The sequence below is a fragment of the Mus caroli genome, chromosome 6, assembly GCF_900094665.2.
Source record: "Mus caroli chromosome 6, CAROLI_EIJ_v1.1, whole genome shotgun sequence".
Taxonomy (NCBI): domain Eukaryota; kingdom Metazoa; phylum Chordata; class Mammalia; order Rodentia; family Muridae; genus Mus; species Mus caroli.
Genome location: NC_034575.1, coordinates 92,755,344 through 92,764,018, shown reverse-complemented (window position 1 = coordinate 92,764,018; position 8,675 = coordinate 92,755,344).

The window sequence follows — 8,675 nt, the reverse complement described above, 5'->3', positions numbered from 1 at the left end:
GAAGGTGGGGTAATTGGTAACTGGCTGTTCACTGGTCTGAAGTCTGCAGCAGAGACTAATTGAATGAAGTAATGGGTTGACAGCTTGCTGAGAAGGGTTCTGTAATGGGGACAGGTTAGAGCTNCACAGATACCTTCATGCTCTGNGAGGAAAGGAGGGACATGGATGTGAGGTATTTATCACAATGCTATTATCCCATGGTACATTTTTTCCATGGGTTTCAAATGCTGCCACACACTTCCTCAGGGAGGAAGGAGTGGAGGGTGAGGTTATCTCGGTTTAACAGACTCAGAAATGATGGCCTGCCGTCGCTTAGTGACAACACTAAGCTTATTTGCTCCAGCTCTGGAGCCCCTTTTGGGATGCAACCTGGACATCTTCCCAGGCTGTCCGCCTTCAACAATGTTACAGCAACAAGTATTTATTGAACTTTGGCTGTGTCTGGAGAGGAGGATAAGAAGATAATAGCAGTTACTGGTCGTTGCAAGCTTATCAATTACTAGGCACTGTGCTGAGGGCTTGACAGATGTTGTTTCATTTATCACTCACAAGTAATGCTGGTGGCCAGGACTAAAATGATTCCCATTTTAACAATAAAGAAACTGAGGCCATAAAAGGTTAAGGATTTGATCTCTCTCTCTCTCTCTCTCTCTCTCTCTCTCTCTCTCTCTCTCTCTCTCTCTGTCTGTCTCCCTCCCTCCCTCCCTCCCTTCCCCTTCCTCCCTCTGTTGATTTGAAGATTCTTTTTGCTTCTGCAGGTCTTCAGCTAGCATGGTTCCATCTGTCTGACAGCTACATTTTATANGAATCCATAGTGTGCCATTCCATTTTACTGGTTTCTTGTGACTCGTAGGGGGCTAATTTAGGTGCAAGGCAGAATAGGTGAACAAATTAGATTGTCCTCCAAAGATAAGTGGCTTTCCATGACTCACACCAATGACCTGGTTCTTATGGACAATGGCCACCTACATTTCGATCTTTCCTTCTTCTAAATTTAGTTAATAGTTCCCATGGGGGAGTCTATGAGCCTAAATGCTATATGAGTTGGNAGGGCCAAAATAGTTGTATTAGGTAGAATTTTAAATCCTCTTTCAACAGTTTCCGTCCCCTGATAGAAGTGCCTTGCATAATTCCCTCTCCTTAAAAAAGTATGGATTTTGAGTTGATCGAACACATTATTTGTAAATTTAGATAAATTTTCTAATGGAAGCTGGTTGAGTTTTTGTATGGATGCTGGCTGGGATCTAAACTCTTGATGTTTTGGTTGTAAACCTTAGTGTTTAACTGCTGAGCTCTCACTTGAGCCCAAATTCCATTTAGCATATGTGTATGTGTGTGTGTGTGTGTGTGTGTGTGTGTATGGGGGAGGTACTATGTCTCTTTCAAGGTGTGTATGCCAAGGATGAAATTCAGGATGACCTTCACCTCCACAGTCATCTTGATGGCCTTCCCTCTTCTACATGTAAGTAGGACTTGTGATTATGCCCTCTCCATCTCATGGCCAGATCTTATTAGTAGAAAATATGAAAGACTTCCTCTGATACAACTAATAATCCAGTTTAGTCATCTGAAAATTAATCAGAGGAAAGAAATCCTAGATGGATCTGAATTAATGTGAATGGCTTTCAAAAAGGGCAGGTCTATTTTGAAGAGACTCAGTCCTGGGTGGTGGGACAGCACCCTGGTTAATGGAGATCTGCTGCCATGCTATACAGCAAGGAACAGACACACTGAGGAGAATACCTAGTTAATACCTATGAAGAGATGAAGTTAAACCTTGCATTCACAAGCAGGTAGAATTTACCACATGAGTTACAGGTAGAAATCTATCTTAGCCAAACAGCCAGATTTAGTTTAGTGAGATGCTAAGAGGAGGACCTGGTTATATAATGTTTGTATTTCTTACCCATGGGAACTGTGAGGTTTCTGGTGAGTGCTGTTTTAAACCATGAAGGTTTTGGTGAACTGTGTCCAGTGAATGTAAAGCACACCTAGAGAGAGGATCTACTACTTCTCTTTCCTACTTTTCCAAACCCATCATCCAAGCAGCATTCAGAGCATCCTTTCATCACTGCACACAAGAGAATGTCTGTAGAAGACTTGCTATGAGCTTCCCTTTGACCAGCATCAGTTTCCATTTCCCAGAAGACCTTGCAGCACTGTATAGAACATGGCTTTTGCTCTACCTGTGCTTCGTCCCACATGTTCCCACACCACTTTATGGTCTCCCTTCACTTTCCAGATGACAACACCAAGGACATCACAGACACAAAGCTTCCTCACTGCTCTTTCTGAATCTGAATGTTACCTAGGTTGGACAGCTTTCGACTTGCTCTTAGGATTGCATTTTCATAGAGGTCATACCTAATTCCCCATCTCAACTGCAATTGTTGAATTGTAGGTTTGCTGCATCTCAGAGACATGTAGTCAGGCATGTGTGCATTTCTAATGATTGCCTCCATCTTTCACCATTAGAATATCAGCTCTACCAGGAGGGAGGATGGATGTATCTTTTCCTGATGGAGATCCAGAATCCTAAGTGTAGCTGTTGTGTAGCTCATTCATGCTAATGACTGATAAGTTTTGTTTCCTACTAGGATATTGTGGCTGGCTCTCACTGACTTCTGATGTATGAGCATGTGACTCATTTGGGCTCTTGAATTGACAGGGTGTGACAATGATTAATTCTGGGCAGAAACTTTTAAGGAATAATGTCTCTCTCTTCCTGACGTAGTGCTGGCAATGGTTCTGTCCAGCTCAGAATCATGGACTAAATTTTGATTATGAAATTCTGAATTGATTAAAATGAACATCACATAAAAATTAAGTCCCTTAGTTATACCAGTAGCATTTCAAGTGCTTAGCTGCAACCCATGGCTAGGTACCATTTTTCACTATCAGAAGGAGATTTTTTTTTCCCCTTTATCATGTTTAGAACTGGGCAGAGCTGTTGGAGGCTTTTTCTGCATGAGGAAGCTACGGAACAGCCATTCTTTGTTGTCACCTATAACGTAGGTTTGCCATTGTAGCAACATTAGCTTATCCTGACTAATCAATGAAAATACATCAATTATGATTGAATTTCATGAAGTAGTTGGATGAAGAGAGGGTAAGTAAGAGTTACTAAGAAAGGGAAGCCACACAAAAAGAAATTTGGATCTGGGAAGTGGGTGAGATCCTTAGGAATGACTAAGTTTATATGGGCGACCTTTGATGTTGAAGAGGCTTGGAAAAGTCAGGACTCAACCTTGGCACAAAGGATGAGGAAAGAGTAACTGTAGACCTCACTCTCTTTCGAGTCCTGGAGTTTTTAAGCCATTATGATTTTTGGAGCAGACGGCACATATCTGCAATCCACANCATCTGTCAAATGGGCACAGCGAACCTATTCCAGAGCATTACCGACTTTCTGAGACCCNGATGATCTTTAGTGACCAGGCTGCTGTCTTCATTGCCTCAGAAGCTACCAAACACTCTTTACTAAAGGCAGTGAAGACAGTTGCCACCTCCAGTGCTCTCCCCTAGGGAAACCATTGCAAGAGAAATAGTCCCTTCACCCTGAGAGTGGCACAGCACCTCGTTAATAACAAAAATACAAAACACAACTATTACCCCTACTTCTCAGAAGATGTAGTGGAGATAACTTGGATCTAGACCACAAAGTTCCAGGTGTGTCCCTTCCAAAGAGCATGAGGTATATGATTGGTTCTTCATGCACTTCCTGGGTGGAGAAATTAATGAGATTCAGGACCGAGTGTTCATGTAACAAAGAGGGGGANAGATACAAGCAAGATTTAACAGCCAAAGACTCTGAATCTCAATGCCTATAACAGACCTATGGAACAAACAGCAAGTACTTGAAACTCAGTACTGTTGAGATAAAGGGGCTGTTACCAAATTGGGAAAAAGTAAGGGAGGTTCTGTATTGGTTTCTTGAGGGTTCTCATGAAAAAATATTTTCTCATTTACAAGCAAATAGTATTGGATTCTTCAACGAACCAGTTACCATAGGACCATAGATTGGAAATGGCCCATACTTTGATGATCTTTGCAGGTGTTACAGGTTGAGAGATACTTTAAGAGTTCACTCTTGAATACTCCCCAGTTTCATCCTTTAAGCTCCAAGTTGATGAAACATAAAATAACCATTAAAACAAAACAGGGAGAGACAATGTAATATTCTTAAAGTATTTCTAGCTTTTATAATTATTTCATGGATGAGAGAACCATTATCTGATAGTATCCAGAAATGTGAAAATTATTTGTTTCAGACAAGCAACCCTGGTCGCGTTACAGGTTTTGATTAAAATGAAAACTTACCACATTTCAGTTCATGAAATCTGTAGCTTCATGGGCAATTGATGTCAGCTAGTTCCACTGTTGCATCTCTAATTCCAGAGCTTATAATAATATTTTTTTGGGGGGAGTCAAAAATGACATAATGCTAGAACTCCTGGAGCTGGCAAACATGATAAAGAGTTTTAGCTGCAGCAGGTGCTCTGCAAAATCCTTTATTAAAAAAAAATTGCAACGCACATGCTCAGAGTGTGATGGATTGTGTAGAAATTAAGAGTGACACACCATACATTTACAGCATGAAAATTGTTTTCCCTAATTGAAGCAATGGGAATGACCTCCAAACAGAATCTGGCTGTAGCTGGACATGAATGGCTACATTCCACAGTGCTCCAGTTGGATTCTTGACCCTGAGTTTTCACAAGAATGCTTGACTTAAACTATGAGATGACAGCAAAAAGCAACTGACATGATTTAATCAAAAGTCCACCTCTTCTGCAATGCCTTGATTTCTATTTCCAATGTCACACATGGATATTTCTCTTCTCTATTTAATGTATAATGTGTAAGGTTGACAGAATAAACTCTATCAGAAGGATGCCTATTGACAGAAAAACTCTAACAAATTCCAGAGTTGATTTCTGTACATCACAAGAATTCAAGGCATGGTGTCAATGGTGATAGTTATAGTGTGTTTTGTATGTGATATATACATATAATATGCTTCTGTTGTGTGTATATGTACAAATATGCTATGTGTATGATATATGCATGGTATGTATGTGTGTATGTGGTGTTTGTGTATGTATGTGTTAGATGTCTGTATAAGCATGTATTTTGTGTGTTGGTATGTGTCATATATGTTGTGCTGTGTGTATGCCTGTGTGGGTATATATGCGTGTGTGGTATATGAGGGCTGTGTATTTGTAAGAGTGTGTTGTGTTTGTATGTCTAGGGTATGTATATATAGTGTGTATGAATGGAGTACATATGTGTTGTGTATGCATTCATGGTGTATGGGTATGTGTTATCAGTGACTAAGAAGTTCTTGATGAGTGTTCTCTACTAACAACCACATGACTTCTGGGGAAGATGTTGAAGGGTTTGATTTCTTTTGCACCGTCCTTGCACAGAAAGACATCAAAGCAAATCTCTGCTCCCATAAGCCCACCAGCATAGACCCATACTGATTCTCTAANGCTTTTGGAAAAGAAAGGTGGCTACTGTGCACAAGTGAATCCCATGTGGAACATAGCTAAACAAAAATAATGTCTTCTACAAAAACACGGGCTTGGTAGACAAATAAGCCTGTTTGCCCCAGATGTTTGCTCATTTCCTGATTGTCAGTCAGGCTTTCCCACACTCAGATCTGGATATCTTCTTTCTCCATTAGCATTATAACACTGACTCCCCAGGAACCAAGCTGGAGACATGCATAGGAAATGACACATGGTTCAACATCTTCTCTTTCCCATGATACATTTCACTTGTCACTCTTATTTCTGTAAGTCAGCACTTAGTCTTTATTGTTTTACTCTAGTGGTGTGATATCACGGCTGACAGCTCCATGATTTCCTGGTTGAATGATCTTGGAGAAATTCCAGAACTCTGTCTTCCCTGTAACTGCCCCCATTGTGTGTTGTCTTGAAGATGAGGCTGCACATGCGAGCAACACTCTGTGAAAGCCAGCTGTGAATATTTACCACTGTCATACTTTTTATCCATTAGCTGAGATCTGAACTCACCCAGGCTCATGCAAATGACATTTGCAGAATTCTAAGACTGGTAATAAAATATAAAAATAACCAAGGAGTGGCTAGTCATTTATCTCAGGAAGACAGGAAAAATCTTTTTATATTCCCCAATAGTGTAAGAGTTAGGTCAAGAGATGTCTGAGAGGGCTAGACAATGGCATGAAAGAGATCTGGAAAAATGGCAGATGTAATAGAAGTGTATAGAATAAGAAGAGATGAATGTGTAATTCTAAGCACATTCTCATCTTTGCTCNCTAAACTAATGATTTCACTGGTTTGGCCAAGGGAAAACTCACATCCATGCTTATACATTCTCAGAAGCTTCTGCAGAATCTTTNCTATCTCCATGGTTTTACTTTACTTGTTTGAGAACCTCATCTAACCTTGAATCTATTCAAACTGTCCAAGAATCACAAATGGACTTGATCAGATTCACCACCACCTCCCACGACCTGGTTAACAGCCATTGTATCACTATGCCAGCTGGATTTCCACATCCAAACCTGGATTCTTCAAACTAGCTCCCATTCTCCTACCTTAAGTATGGAAGTGGGAAGCAGAGATTTGAGTCATGTATGGCTGCCCCTCTTGTGACCTTTACCAACATTACAAATCCTTTAATATTTCTTATCCTACCTTGAGTCCACTCTTAGATGTGAATATTTCCTCCTTATCCAAGACTTCTTGAAAAATTCAAAAGATTATTTTTTCTTTATGTTTTTGATCAATAGTTCTGCATGAATACTGTGTATGGTGTGATGATGATGATGATATGTTGGATGATTGACATCTGGAGCTGAACTTAAGGTGTCTGGGTGAACAGCACACACATGTCCACTTTTCCACTGAGATTTTCACCTCTCANCATCTAAAACAAAGAATTTCAACTCCAACAGCTCTCTCAAAGGATCCTCATTTTTTCAGATGAGATCCTGCATTTCCCATACACGGGAAGGAAGATGTGCAGCATAGTTTATGAACAGCCTCTGAAACACACAGTGACTCAATTTGTGTAGCTCAGCATCATTTTCTCTGTCTTGAAAATTGTTAGAAATTGCAGGGTGGAGAGAGTAGACCATCTGAAAGAAGATACACATCTATTCATGTCTACAGGAGTTACACTGAAAGGGGTGTTCAAAGCCAAGGTGCACAAAATTCTAGACCTGGAAAACATCACATCTAGCTTGGAAAATGAGTGGCTATGCAGTGGATCCATTCAACTTTCCCTGTTTGTCATCGCTTCTCTCATTTGGGCTCATGAAAAAAACACAAAGAACCCACATGGCAGGGCATGCTGTTGGCAGTCAGAATAATTGGACTGAGCACAAGGTCACCAATGGAGGAGCTAGAGAAAGGTCCAAAGGAGCTGAAGGGATTTGAAGACCCATAGGAGGAACAACAATATGAACCAACCAGTACCCCCAGAGCTCTCAGGGATTAAACCACCAACCAAAGAGTACAAATGGAGGGACCAATGGCTCCAGCTGCATATGTAGCAGAGGATGGCCTAGTGGGTCATCAATAGGAGGAGAGGCCCTTGATGCCCCAGTGTAGGGGAATGCCAGGGCTAGGAAACAGGAGTGGGTGGGTTGGTGAGCAGGGGAAGTGGGTACAGGATAGGGGGTTTTCAGAAGGGAAACAAGGGAAGGGGATAACATTTAAAATGTAAATAAAGAAAATATCTAATAAAAATGAACAATTACAGAAACTTTAGGGGTGCCTTGATATATAGGTGATAAAGAGACTCCATGTTGGAGTTTGCAGAGTGGGGGTGTATGAATATGCAGCCAGAATCATCTTGGCCCTCTCAATTTCTCTTGCTAATTCAGAGGAAGGCATAAGTGAGGTGTGCCCTCATCAGATCAGCCACTGAGATATTGCTTTGTGGCTCAAACAAGGACCAGAACATGGCAGAGCTTGGATGTCCACATCAAAGGAAACAAAACAGAGTCACACTCACTCAATCAACTAGGTTAGTGTTTTTCTACCCCAGTACTCTTGTGGCTTCCGGACTAATATGTCTTTTTAGCAGGGAGCTGTTCTGTGCAAGGGGCCTTCCTTTTTAACAAATTTCTGGCCTTTACCTTTAAGACACTGTAACCACCAACTCTGAACTAAAAAAATAAAAAGAAAAGAAATTGTTTACATTTTCTTCTGTACAACAGTTTGGCTTGTGTATGTATGTATACTATGTACATGCCTGATGTCTGTGTCAGACACTCTGAATTTTAATAACTAAGTTGTCTACAGCTATTGCCAACCACAGGAAAGGAATCACCTTTTGTTATGACTATTAGATCAGACATCTCTCTATTAGTTGCTTGAGCTTAAAAGCATAAAGAGAACCTGGCATACACAGGAGGAAATTGAGACCCTGTCTCAAGGTGGGAAGTGAAGACTAGCAACCAAGATCCTCTGACCTCCACAATGTGTGTCATGATGTGTGTGTGCCAACAATAACATGGCAACAGGGATTTGTTTATTTGGTTTGGTTTTTTTTGACATTGGAAGGAGAATCAAATCAACACAGGACTCTTGGCTATGCAGTTTCACAAGTTCTTGCAGACTCTTATGCAGCAAGCACAGCCTTGAGACATTGTATCTGCCTCAAGACACAGTGGTATA